We start from the raw sequence: 15,003 nt of genomic DNA, 5'->3' as shown, positions 1-15,003 counted from the left end.
GCTGGTGAAACGATGAATGAGTTTGTTGAAATACTTAATACCCTCATCAATCACTGCAAGTTCAGTGAATTCAATGACTAAGAAGTCATGCATCTCCGAGTCATCGATTAATTCAGATAACGCATGCTGAGAGAGACACTCAGTCTAAGAATAAGTACTCATAGCTGCATGAGCTGAAGAACGTGCAGATCCAGAGGCTGCTGAAATGGAAGCTGGATCACCCCAGAATAAATCAGAGCTGATCATGAAAAGTGAGCAGAAACACAAAGTGGAGGCCCAGAAGACGATGACTCAGAAGAAAAAGAAATTGTGTTTCCGATGTGAATTCTCGTTTCCACATGAAGGTAAATGTCCCGTCATTGAACAGATATTCAAAGGCTGTGGGAGAGAAAACCATTTCATAACGGTCTGCAAAGCAAAAGAGAAACTAAGTGCATCACAACAAGAGAAAATGGGCATCAAAAGTTCCAGATACATTCTAACCATGCCAACATGCCCAAACGGCAACCTCAACTGAGGCAAGCAGAGACTAAACAACGTCTATGGTCATCAAATCAATCTTCCAAAGACTCTTCAGCATCATCTTGCCCTACAACTTTCATTGTAGACAGCGGTGCATTGATCAATGTCATGCCGGTAGAAAAATACAACGAACTGTCTCTGACACCACGTTTAATGCTATCAAAAACAAAGGTGTACACATAGGCCCATCTACGCCATTACAAAGTCAAGGGTCATTTGTAGCAACCAGGAGGCATAAAAAAAAACAACACTACAAGCACCAATTCATGTTCTCCAAGGTATTTCGTCGAGTGCATGTCTATTCAGCCTCAGCACAGCTGCTGACATGATACTAATATCCATCAACTATAACCTCAATGCACATTATGAAATAGTAAGTAAATTCCTGTTGTTTTTTTATGGACTAGGGAAACTTTTGACAATGAAGGTGCAGCTTCACATTAATGAGGACATTCGCCCTGTTGCTCAGCGACACTGCTGGATAGCTTTTCATTTACAGGAGGCTACTGAAAAAGAACTAGAAACATTATTAAAGCAGGACATCTAACGATCTACTGGCCTGACGCCATCGGTTTTGCCCATAGTGTTAGTGCTACAAAGGGCAGTGGAGGTGCTGCGCGCATTTGTGATGATATGCGCAAAGCCAACAAAGTAATCGAGAGAGAAAGACATCCAGGTCCACACACAGCAGACATGATTACACAGCTGCATGGCGCTAAAGTCTTCTCCAACCTTGATTCGAACTCGAGCTGGAAAAGACTGTAGGTAAATGACTTATTTTTCAACTCTGGTTTGTGTGTTCAGATACAAATGACTATGTTTTGGTGTATTGTCAGCTGCAGAAATCTTTCAGGATGTAATTCGTCAAATAATTCAGAGCGCACACATGCTTTTAACTATAGTGATGATATATTAGTGTTTGGGGCCACACAAAAGGAACATGACAAAGCTCTTACACAAATAGGCAGTTTGTTCGCTGATGCAGGTCTCGAGCTAAATGCAGAAAAGTATGAGTTTTACAAAACCAAAAATCAAATAAGATTCTTTGGCCATATTTTCTCTGGAGGGGGGGATGACTCCTGACCCTGAGAAGGTACAAGCTTTGTCACAACCTGTCCCCGCTAGATGTGACCATGCTGCAATCCTTCTTAGGCATAGGCAGCTACTGCTGCAGATACATACATGATTTTGCCACAGTGATAGCTCCATTAAGCTAGTTGACAAAGGAGAATGTTCCCCTCTAATGATCGAAGATCAAGAAAATCAAACATGCAATTGAAAATGCAACTGATATTGCTACTTTGATCCAAAGTTGCATACTGAGGTTGTTGTAGACGCAAGCCTGGTAGGTTTGGGCAGGATCCTTGCTCAACACAACGGACATCCAAATGGTCAGAGACATTGTGGCCTATGCCAGTCGAACTCCATCTCAGACTGAAAATGCCTATTCTCAGCCAGAAAAAGGGAGCCTGACTGTAGTCTGGGTTTATGAACATTTTCATGTGTTTCTAGAAGGAAAGCATTTCACCCTTGTAACTAACCACCAGGTGTTGCTCACCCTTTTCAGAAATCCAAAAGACAAGATGGAGAAGTGTGGCTCACTGGTTAGAGGAGGCAGACCTGGAAGCAGAGGTCAGCCCGGGACCAGGGTTCAATTCCCGGCTCGGCGGGGTCTTGAGCCCTAAAATGTCCATGGACTCGACAATTCTCGCTCCGGTGCCTACTCGATTCACGGGTTCACACTCTGCGACTCTGGGCAATAGCTTGCTTAATCTCCACAACGGCCCCTCGCGGTGGGATGCCTGGCTTTCACCTTGTGGATACCCTGCCGGGGTTATCTCACAGGGGAATACCAGGACGGGTTCCCTAAGCAAGCGCTTAGAAACCGCTCGGTGATTTGCGCTATATAAATTCATTTACAAGATGCCATCTTGCATTGAGGATTGGGGGTTGAGAAGGCAAGAGTAGGATTACACTATTGCGCAAAAGCTGAGAAAGGATCAAAACCGTGAGATTTACTTCTCACAAGTGCCGTTACAGCGGCACAGTGCAACGTCTAAAGTGCCTGAAGCATACATCAATTTCATAGTAAAGTCCAGCACCCCTGCAGCTCTATTCATGGAGCAGATCATTGCTGCAACCAACACAGACAGAGACATGCGCACACTCAAAGATATTATTCCAACGCAATCATGGAGAAAGCATACTCCACCTCTCACAGATGACGTGGAGTATCAAAAATGTGCAGAAAGAACTTTCGGTCACTCAAGAAGGTATCATACTAAGAGGTTCGAGGATTATCATACCTGAAAACTTGAGACGACAAGCCATTGAATTGGCACACGAAGGACATTGTGGTATCGTAGCCACCAAGAATGTGGTTTCCTCGCCTTGACGAATGAGTCGAGAAGGAAACGAAAGCATGTCACCTGTGTAACTGCTTGTCTACCAAGACATCACAGCATCCTCTAAATAGGTCTGACCTTCCTAAATAAGCATGGCAAAAAATTGCAGTTGACTTCTTTTGACCTTTGAAAAATGTCCGTCACTTCATGGTAGTTATTGATGAGTACTCATGTTTTCCCTCATTGGAAGATTTCTCATCGACCACACATGACAAAGTCATCGAGAGGCTAGGTGATATTTTTGCAGCAGAGAGTTTAAGGACTTTCTAAGTTATTTGTATGTCAAGCATCAAAATAGCACGCCTCTCTTCCCACAGGCAAATAGCGTTCTTGAACGATTTATGGGCAACATGAAGAAAGTGGTTCAGCACGCTACGCTAGAAGGAATCAATTTCAAATTAGCTTTGTGTCCAGCCCTTTGTGCACATCGATCAACTCCCCATTCCACAACAGGTGAAAGTCCTGCCACCTTGCTGTTCAGGTGAGCCATTGGGACAAAGCTTCCTCAATGGACCACGAGCCGGGTACTAGACACTCGCAAAAGAAATATGAAGGCTTACGAGGATCAGTGCAGATGTGCTAGTGACACTTTTTCCAGAGAAGGAGACCAAGTCCTAGTCAAACAAAAACATAAACTTAAGACTGACGCTTCACTTGATGCTGATCCAGTGAGTCGTGATAAGTTGAGGACATATGGTGACCGCTCAACATCCCTGAAAGTCCATTACAAAATGTGCTGGACTTGTCCTATTTCAAACATCTGACTCGATGTGCTAGTTTTTGGGGCACAAGAATTCATTTGGTTGTGCAGTTGGTGGCATGAGGAATGTGGCCCTTTACCCACTCCTGTTAAAGCCGGCCAAAAACATTGGGGTAATCTTCGACACTTCCCTGAACTTTGACTTACTGGTCAATCGCATCAAGAGTACCTGCTTTCATGTAATTAGGACTCTTAGGAAGGTCTTTCCTTTTATTCCAGTTGAATAGCGTCATGCAGTGACCATAGCTTTAGTCTCCTCCAGACTTGATTTCTGCAATGAGCTCGATTTGAACATGAATGCCTCCTCAAAGAAAAAGCTGTAGTGGTTCAAAACGTGCCTTATTCTTAACACTCCCAAACGAGAGTCAGTCAGAGACGGCTTTAGAGCGCTGCATTGGCTCCCTGTATGGAAGCGCATTGTTTTCAGGGCTATTTGCCTAGTCTTCCTCGCTTTCAATCACAAAGCATCCAAACATCTTTCCTCCCTCTTCACATGAGTCTATGACACAGTGCATTCAGTTAACGGATGCATGCTGAAGAATAAAGAAGTGTGTTACAGAGCTCCGTGTGTGGTGTAGTCATTTGCGTGCTCCAGAGCTGGGGTAGATGCTACAGTCAGAGTGCATCCTACAGCACTCTAGCGGAAGAGGAAGGGTTTACATTGCTCTCTTTATAGTCCCCTGACCATCAAACACATTAACATTATGATCTCCACTCAGTCATTTGAAGTGCAGGCACTATAGTAAGACCCTTCAAGAACAGCCAGCCCTCGCATCAACTGCTGCCTGTAACCTTAGCTATGAGTCTATTAGGTCGCCCAGACATTCAGTAAATACAATGAATGATTTGACCCACTGGTGGCCAACATTTGTGCTTTACTGCTAATATCAAGACATTGAATAGTCATATCTTGTTAACAGCGTATATAATGTACTGTGTAATATGCTACACGATGAATAGGCGTACAAATAGAATGTACTTACTAGTTGTGAAAATCAATACATTTAAAAAAATTACGTCCTTTCCAACTAATCAGTGACAAGTTCAAAACATTTAATAAATATACTAATTACACTGGTCAATCCCACCAAAAACCTAACGATGAAAATTCATGAACCATTCTGTAATACTTTTGAATGAATAATAGTCACAACAGTTAACCGTGTTCTACAATCAGAGCTGAGCAGATGGGTAAAATATGTTCAAAATGTCTCTGTTTAAACATTACATAAAATATCGTTATTTTAAGTTGAGGTTTTAACCATCTACTATCAAACTGTAAGGGGTACGTCAACCTAAATCTCACGAATTGCATTTTAACTTTAGTTTCTACATTGGTCCACCGTAGTTTCGGGCCACAAAAGAGAGATATTTGTGAAGATCTTGAGTTGCCTAGAACCTGAACTGAACTTAACTTAGAAAGAGCACATGTGGCCAGCGTAGCCTTCTATTTCCTGTGTAACTTCCCGTTTTCACTTCCTTGAGCCACTTTTATCTTTCTCTTCCACAAATGACTTTGTCCTCTTTTCATGTAGCCCTCTGACGTCTCATCATCAATTTCCGTCCACTCTTAAGTTAATCAGCCATCTCTCTCTGTGTTAAAGTGTATTTTTATGCCACTTCCCCCGCACACTTTTCTTTCTCGGTTGCGTCCCTCTGACCTCTCTTGTCAAAGTCCGTTGTCCTTCCATTGTCTTGCTGAGCCACCTCTGTTTCTTTCAGTACGTCTTAGTCCTATCTCCGCTGCGAACACGGTCAGGATGCCAGTGACACCTGCAACCAAGATACTATGAAAAGCACAGATATCAGATAATTCTTTAACATGCGTTCTCGTACTGAAAACACCCATCAATGAAAGCAGATAAACTTAGCAACTAGATAACAAGACTGTTAAAAGGTCCATCATTGCATCCTTTGTAGCAGGCAGTCATCAGGTAACCTATCAAAGAATTATCTGATATCCTTGAGTACATTTAAGTCATGGCTTGATAATACGCCGTGCATATTCAAGCGACTTGGAGCTGAAATAGAGTAGAGAACAGATCATTGTTGAATTGAAATTACTTGTCATAAATCTCAGCAAGGCTATGCAGTTAAGAATGGGAGAGGCGAAACTATGGGAGTTTCAGAATACTGATACAATCTACTCTGTCAAGAACAGTAGATCAGTGTGGGCCGTCAATAAAAGAATCGTTCCTGCTCTGACAGACTGTCAATTGTATAAAACTGTGAGAATTTGAACCATTGTTTCTTGATTAACAACGACAGATGTTAACAGCAATAAAGTAGCAATTAAATTGTAACTAGGTTGATGCCAATAGTAACTATTTGGTGAAGTTTGTCGGGTGTATCAAACTATAACTATGTTATACTTTTGAGATACACGAACAGGATTAAGAATAAGACAAATAAGAACTTGGAATTATAACTGAAGGTTTAAGTAGTAATTCGTCGGGATAGTGTTTCATAAATATGTATACGTATGCATAAAGAATTGAAAATGAGATCGGGAGGACAGATCGTCAGTCAAAAAATACTTGTAATAAAATCTTGTACTTTGTGCATCGCTTTGCGAACTTCTATATCCTCTTCCTAGACTCCTTGCAATCCGTCACTTTCGGTTCTCTCACTTTCGGTTTTCTCATGGCCGTCCTGTAAATGTGCCGTCTCTGCCCTCTCGTTTTCCCTCTTCCGGTTTCTCTTCTGGTCAACCTCTACCATCTCTTTGTTATTGTGTTTTAGTTCTGTCTATTCTTAAGGCCACAACTTCAGCCTTCGTTTATCTCTTCCTCTCCGGTCAACCTCTCACTCCAGTCCAAACATGCTACCGGAAGGTTACGATCTTACTGGCATCATGTATGTCACTGTGGCCGTACCAGGCTCAGGAAACAGCGATGTACCTGTCCAACACACGTACGCTGCAGCGCTTTCTGCCCAATACCACAAGACAGTAGACACCGCATGTCCCCTGCTACTTAGTACTTGCATACAAACCAACAGTTATGATTCATGCGGAAAACACCTGATTTTTAAAGCCGAAACTGGGTTTAATTTAGCCGTCTCCAACTTGAAACTGCCTTCACTTCAATAGAAGTCATCGGGAAAATATATTCCTCCCCCCCCCCCCCCCCCGTTTATTTTTATTTTTTTTAATCCCTAACTCTGCTTTGCAAATGTTAGCAAGTGTGTACTATTCTTCCTTGCTCCCCTCGGTGCGTCCCTGACAGTTATTAAAACATCAAAACAGACAACGGTGGGTCAACGTGTTTACACAGTATATATAGCGCTGCGCTCCAACTCTTCGGCAACTAAGCGCAGCATCTAAATACGGCAGATACTTTGACCTCGAATGAGGTTCAAGCCAGACAGAGGAGCGCACAGTTCGAACTCACAGCGACTGTTGCAGGGCGACGACCTCGCTCTGTTCGGGAGCCCTGGCTGGAGCAGAGGGGAGCTCATCCGTAAGGGGCGTTGGGGGAAGCTGCAGGGGTTAGCGGCTGCGAGCGCCACGGGAGCTGGAAGCACCACCCCGTTAAGAACCACAGCCCTACTGTTACACAAACTCAGCCATGATAACTAGAGCTAGGTAACAGGAGGCATGACCCTTACGCCACTTCCGGAACCTGGAAGCATTCTAGAGACAGCGCAGACTCTGATTGGTCAACACTATTCCATCTCCTATTCGCCGAATGTTAAGAAGGCTCGAACTAGGAAACAGGCTCTCATTGGTTGAAATTATGACAGCTGTAATAATAACTGCTCTAAGGGCACGCGCGAAGCGTTCAGTGGAAGTGGCGCTTTTATTGTAAACAATAACCTATAACGTGTTTGATCTGGTAGTTTGCTGTTTATGTTTAGGCATAATACTCCTAGTCCTAGACATAATATGACTATTTTAATATGCTCAATTCGATTAGCATGTTATGTACACCAGTTAGTAAATCAGTGCCAAAATACAGGTTTACCGTAATGAGTAATTACAGTTGAGTTTTAGAGTGCTGGTGGTGAGTATACCTGATATTAGCAATGTAATCATGGTGCAGAATGCTACTGTTTGTCAACTGCGGGTTCAGTTTTAGCTTCTTTTTGGAGGACTCTGCAGTTTTATGATTACAGAAGATCGTCACGATTGGTTGTACAGTATTTAAAGAGGATTATATATTTGTATATAATTACAAATATATGTGTATGAGTTGGATGCTGTACAATTGTTCATTGATGAGTCTAAGGTGCAGGCAGGCGGCGATTAATGATGAGGTCGCCCACTGATAAAGTGTTACAATACACCATTCATTAGTCAGATTGTAATAGGTCCTCCGGGTAACTCAGACCTTGCAATGTTTGCTCAGGGAATCATTGGCTTCGGAAGTAGGTTGTTCCAGTTTTGTGCACCAGTCCATTGCTGCCTGTGTAGTAACTCCAACACAACTATGAGTTGATTTAAAGGTTTAATGTAAATAAAGTGAAGCAGTAAGTATTAAAGGTGCTGCCAGCTTGAAGTAGAATACAGGTCTGGCAAACACTCTAAGAATCATACTACAAGACATGCTTACATTCTAACATCATATTCTACAGCACAAGCCCAAAGTTCTAAAGAAGATAAGCATCACTACACATCCCCCTCTTTAATTAAACAAAGTAAAGAAGAAAATAAAAGAATAAAAAAAACACAAATACAACTCTTAAAAAAAACATTAGCCCCAACAGAGAAACAGTTATTTACAAACATAATCATCTAAGAATTTAGGAGAAACAATCTTCCTTCCACTCCAGGTGGAAATTTGGAATTGCAACTCCTTATCAACAGAAGAATTAACATCACTGGAAACCTGTGGAAAGTCAACACACGAATCTGAAGGAATGTGTGGAAAAGAATATTTAGGAGATGGAAGTAATGATTCAGACGAACCAGCTGTAACCTCAGAATCAACTTGTGGAACAATTGGTTGAATAGTCATACTGTTTCCAACAACCTTGTTGGAAACAGGACAACTGGTGTCTGATATCACAACTGGAGAGAACCACCAAAATTCACCAACACCACCCACATCCTCCTTCTTTATTTTTTTTAGGATCAGACAACCTGGCTAACGCAATCTTACTCATGTGATGAATAGATCCATCATCTAACATCACAGTATTACGCATAACTTTGGTTATGGTTTTGGGATCCGAAAAACGTGGCTGCAATTTACCAACCTTCCTTGTCAATTTAACTCTAACTAATTGACCTACAACAACATGAGTCTCTTTAGTTCCATGTTTTTTATCATAGTAAGATTTACTCTTGTTTTGAGTTTTGCTAATGTTATCAATAACCTTCTCAGCATTCCAATCATATTTCCTACTTCTGCCCATCCACACAGGATTCAATTTGGAATAAGGAAACCTGCCTCTCATCAAACCAAAAGGACTTTCACCACAAGTATCATGTACTGTAATTCTGTAAGACCACAACATTTTATCCAATTCATTGTACCAATCTTTCCTATTCTTATTGGCGAGTTGCAACGTCCCCTTAATGACTCTGTTAACTCTCTCAACCACAGAATTACCTTGAGGATGATATACTGCAGTAATTACAGTTGAGTTTTAGAGTGCTGGTGGTGAGTATACCTGATATTAGCAATGTAATCATGGTGCAGAATGCTACTGTTTGTCAACTGCGGGTTCAGTTTTAGCTTCTTTTTGGAGGACTCTGCAGTTTTATGATTACAGAAGATCGTCACGATTGGTTGTACAGTATTTAAAGAGGATTATATATTTGTATATAATTACAAATATATGTGTATGAGTTGGATGCTGTACAATTGTTCATTGATGAGTCTAAGGTGCAGGCAGGCGGCGATTAATGATGAGGTCGCCCACTGATAAAGTGTTACAATACACCATTCATTAGTCAGATTGTAATAGGTCCTCCGGGTAACTCAGACCTTGCAATGTTTGCTCAGGGAATCATTGGCTTCGGAAGTAGGTTGTTCCAGTTTTGTGCACCAGTCCATTGCTGCCTGTGTAGTAACTCCAACACAACTATGAGTTGATTTAAAGGTTTAATGTAAATAAAGTGAAGCAGTAAGTATTAAAGGTGCTGCCAGCTTGAAGTAGAATACAGGTCTGGCAAACACTCTAAGAATCATACTACAAGACATGCTTACATTCTAACATCATATTCTACAGCACAAGCCCAAAGTTCTAAAGAAGATAAGCATCACTACACATCCCCCTCTTTAATTAAACAAAGTAAAGAAGAAAATAAAAGAATAAAAAAAACACAAATACAACTCTTAAAAAAAACATTAGCCCCAACAGAGAAACAGTTATTTACAAACATAATCATCTAAGAATTTAGGAGAAACAATCTTCCTTCCACTCCTGGTGGAAATTTGGAATTGCAACTCCTTATCAACAGAAGAATTAACATCACTGGAAACCTGTGGAAAGTCAACACACGAATCTGAAGGAATGTGTGGAAAAGAATATTTAGGAGATGGAAGTAATGATTCAGACGAACCAGCTGTAACCTCAGAATCAACTTGTGGAACAATTGGTTGAATAGTCATACTGTTTCCAACAACCTTGTTGGAAACAGGACAACTGGTGTCTGATATCACAACTGGAGAGAACCACCAAAATTCACCAACACCACCCACATCCTCCTTCTTTATTTTTTTTAGGATCAGACAACCTGGCTAACGCAATCTTACTCATGTGATGAATAGATCCATCATCTAACATCACAGTATTACGCATAACTTTGGTTATGGTTTTGGGATCCGAAAAACGTGGCTGCAATTTACCAACCTTCCTTGTCAATTTAACTCTAACTAATTGACCTACAACAACATGAGTCTCTTTAGTTCCATGTTTTTTATCATAGTAAGATTTACTCTTGTTTTGAGTTTTGCTAATGTTATCAATAACCTTCTCAGCATTCCAATCATATTTCCTACTTCTGCCCATCCACACAGGATTCAATTTGGAATAAGGAAACCTGCCTCTCATCAAACCAAAAGGACTTTCACCACAAGTATCATGTACTGTAATTCTGTAAGACCACAACATTTTATCCAATTCATTGTACCAATCTTTCCTATTCTTATTGGCGAGTTGCAACGTCCCCTTAATGACTCTGTTAACTCTCTCAACCACAGAATTACCTTGAGGATGATATACTGCAGAAAATCTTTGTTTGATACCTGTAGACTCCATAAAAACTCTCATAGCATCGGACTTGAACTGAACACCGTTGTCAGTCAATATAGAAGCTGGTAGACCTTCCCTAATAAAACATTCATCCAAAAATGTTAAGACTGTGTCGGTATTTACTCTATCAACAATTTTCAATTCAATCCACCTTGAGAATAAGTCAACTAAAACGAGAATATACTTGACAGAATCATTCCCAAGGATCATTAACCAACGAGGATCGTAGCGCTAGCGCTTGACTGTGACAAGGATTATTGCAAGCATTTATTTCATTTTAAAGACTTTTAAAAACCTATTGATTGTGATATGTGTTTTTAATATATTGCTGAGCTCTTACTTCACTTGCATTCTGGTCGCCTACTCCCCGGTCCACCACAGCTTCTGTGCTGATTATTGTGGAGGGAGGTTCAAGCGACACCACTTCCTGGTTGCTCCATCTAGGGCAGCCATCTTGGGGAGGTTGACGGGCTAGTCTCCCCCCTCGCCCTCACTATTTTAGGGCGGGAGTCATTCGCGCACGATCATTAACCAACGAAGATCGTAGCGCTAGCGCTTCACTGTGACTAGGATTATTGCAAGCATTTATTTCGTTTTAAAGACTTTTAAAAACCTATTGATTGTGATAATATGTGTTTTTAATATATTGCTGAGCTCTTACTTCACTTGCATTCTGGTCGCCTACTCCCCGGTCCACCACAGCTTCTGTGCTGATTGTTGTGGAGGGAGGTTCAAGCGACACCACTTCCTGGTTGCTCCATCTAGGGCAGCCATCTTGGGGAGGTTGACGGGCTAGTCTCCCCCCTCGCCCTCACTATTTTAGGGCGGGAGTCATTCGCGCACGATCATTAACCAACGAAGATCGTAGCGCTAGCGCTTGACTGTGACTAGGATTATTGCAAGCATTTATTTTGTTTTAAAGACTTTTAAAAACCTATTGATTGTGATAATATGTGTTTTTAATATATTGCTGAGCTCTTACTTCACTTGCATTCTGGTCGCCTACTCCCCGGTCCACCACAGCTTCTGTGCTGATTGTTGTGGAGGGAGGTTCAAGCGACACCACTTCCTGGTTGCTCCATCTAGGGCAGCCATCTTGGGGAGGTTGACGGGCTAGTCTCCACCCTCGCCTAATCTATATGGCCTCTCCTCATGTCGCGCAGCGGTGACGCGCAGCGGTAGCGCCGTATACGCGCCGAAGAGGCGCCAAAGAGAAGCCAGTCTGCGCCAGTCCGCGTCCAGACGCTTCTCTCTGGCCCTGGCCTGGGATCTGACCAGCACTATGGCAGGGAATCGTATGTCTTATAATTCTTTGTTGTTACACTCCTTACGACCCCCCACCAGTCTCTCCTGTCGTCACTCTTTTTCCCCAACTAATCTTGAACATCATTGCAAGCACTGTACATGGAGCACCTCCCGCCCATATAGCTGCTCTCTCCCTCCAGGACAGAATTGGAGATTGTATCTCCTCAATTGTCGGTCGCTACCTAAACACTTCACAGAGCTGTACCTGTTGATTGAAGAGCTCATTCCCGATGCTCTATTTTTAACGGAAACTTGGCTCCAGTTGGATAATGACCCGACTACTACATGGGCCACACCTCAAGGCTACTCCCTGAAGCGCCTCGACCGCCAGTCGGGGAGAGGGGGGGGCCTGCCATCATATACAGGGATAGTTTTAAGTGTCGCATTACTCCTAATCCCTCGCCGACCTGCGAGAGTTTACACTTTGCGCTTGATTTTTCCCCCACCACCACCTTCTCTGGTATTTTACTCTATCGTCCACCTGGTCCCCTTAACAACTTCATTACGCAAATCACGGACCTCACTGCCAACGCAGTTTTGACCTCATCTAACTTCACCTTGCTTGGGGATTTTAACATCCATTTGGATGACCCCCATGATACGTCAGCCAATAACTTATGGGTCAACATGCAGGCGTTAGACCTCTGCCAGAGAGGCCATCAGGCGACCCACAAGAAGGGACATCTTCTTGATCACATATATAGCAACACCAACCTTAATGTTGAGTCCCCTGTTCCACTACCCTGGACCGATCACTTTTTGATAGCTCTTACCTGGTTTTCCAACTCCTCTTCCCCTTGTGATGTTCCTACCAAGCATCTGGGTAGGAAATGGTCCTCACTTCCCCTCACTGACTGGACAGCCGCTCTCGTCCAAGATCTCCCGAGGAAGGCTATGACTCCTGCCTCTGCCTCTAACGATTTTGATCATTGGATTTCCAGCACCCTCGACCACGTTCTTCCCAAACGCCCTTGTAAACTTATTAGAAGACCTAAAGTTGCACCTTGGTACACTCCTGCTCTAAGGTTATTAAAACTTGATTGTCGTAAACTTGAGAGAGCATGGAGGAAGGACCATTCTTTGTCTAGGAAAAATGATTATAGGGCTGTAATGAAGCTCTATAAATTAGAGATCAAAAAGGCGCAAGCCTTCTTCTATGAAGGGAAAATCAATGCAGCAGCCAATGCGCCCAGGGAAATCTTTAGGATAGCTAAGTCCCTTATCTCACCCCCGGCTGAGCGTCCTACGGCCGAAGGTGCACAAGACCGCTGCAATGAGCTGGCTGCCTTTTTCTCAAAGAAAATTCTGACCATATACTCCTCTTTTAGCAATTCTATGGTCAACGCCTGCTCTGTCTCACACAAATTAGTTGACTCGCTGGCTCTCTGTAAGTTGGACACAATTCCGCTTCTTGATGCCTGTGGTCTGGACAGATTAATCTCCAAAGTCACTTCCGGGTCACCCAATGACCAGGCACCCCCCCGGATCCTTGTCAAGGCCTTGGACGTTATTCGTCCTGTCATTTTGGAAACCTTAAATACTTCCATTGTGTCCAAATCAGTCCCACCCTCCTGGAAATGTGCCATGGTCAGGGCGCTTCTCAAAAAGCCCACCCTGGATCAGAGCAACCTGTCCAACTACCGTCCCATTTTGTTGCTCCCCTGGCTGAGTAAACTGCTGGAGAGGCACGTGAATAACATCTTAACAGACTATTTGGAGTCCAACTGTCTGTTGCGGGCCTCCCAGACAGGATTTCGTCCTCAACATGGTACCGAAACCGCTATGTTAGCGGTTACAGAAGAAGCAAGAGCCATTCTTGACCGGGGAGGAAAGGTGGCCATTATCCTGTTAGATCTTAGCGCCGCGTTCGACACGGTAAACCATGCCACGCTACTACATCGATTGGCTGGCATGGGCGTGTCGGGCGCGGCCCTAGAATGGCTTGCCTCCTTTCTGAGCGAGCGTTTTTTCCAGGTCTTCGAGGGCGAGATAGTCTCTCCCATACATCCTCTCAGGTGCGGGGTCCCTCAGGGCTCCTCCCTGAGCCCGACCCTTTTTAACGCCTACATGGAACCTCTGGACAGGATAGTCCATCCCTTCGGTGTGCGTATTGTCACCTACGCGGATGATACACAGCTGGTGGTCTCTCTAGACCACGCAGATGGATCATCCAACACCTTAGGCCCCTGTCTAGAAGCTGTTGCCAGATGGATGCAAGCCTCTTGTTTGAAACTCAACGGGGAGAAGACAGACATCATTCTCCTCGGAAATTCCTCCCCGTCTGTTCTTGCACCCGTCTGGCCACCATGTCTAGGCGTTCCCCCCGCCCCTAGGTCCCAGATAAAGAGCCTCGGGATCTGGCTTGACACCGCCCTTGATTTCTCGGTCCGGGCTACCAAGACCGCCGCCACTTGCTTTGGACTAATGAGGATGCTCCGGCGGGTGCTCCCTTTGCTCCCTTTCCAGGCGAGGAGGATCATGGTCCAGGCCCTGATTCTCTCCCGCCTGGACTACGGGAATGCTCTCTATCTGGGAGCTCCGGCCTCGGTACTTCAGAAGCTTCAGGTCACACAAAATAGTGCGGCCCGCCTACTGTTTAATCTGCCCCGTCGGCGAGGAAGGCTCTGAAAGACCTCCACTGGCTCCCAATGGCTGCCAGAGTGCAGTTCAAGGCTCTGTGCATTCTACACAAATCCTTCCATCGTGCAGGCCCAGCGATTCTGCACCCTCTGGTTACGCCCTATGTTCCAGCACGTTCCCTTCGCTCTGGCACCCTGCAGCTGGCTACCTCTTCTAAAATCAATAAAG

At 43.7% G+C, this 15,003-nt stretch overlaps 1 protein-coding gene across 1 annotated transcript in view; it reads right to left on the bottom strand.

The window, feature by feature from the left end:
• Positions 1-7,305, bottom strand: part of MFN1 (mitofusin 1) — a 209,148-nt gene extending 201,843 nt beyond the window's left edge. Inside the window, exon 1 of the mRNA XM_078666485.1 lies at positions 7,080-7,305. The gene's annotated coding sequence lies outside the window, so the exon portion shown is untranslated. The remainder of the gene's footprint in view (positions 1-7,079) is intronic.
• Between the last annotated feature and the right edge of the window lie 7,698 nt (positions 7,306-15,003).

This window comes from Lissotriton helveticus, chromosome 11, assembly GCF_964261635.1.
Source record: "Lissotriton helveticus chromosome 11, aLisHel1.1, whole genome shotgun sequence".
Classification (NCBI taxonomy): Eukaryota; Metazoa; Chordata; class Amphibia; order Caudata; family Salamandridae; genus Lissotriton; species Lissotriton helveticus.
The sequence above is the reverse complement of the archived record's forward strand: the minus strand, read 5'-3'. Positions and strand labels throughout refer to the sequence as shown.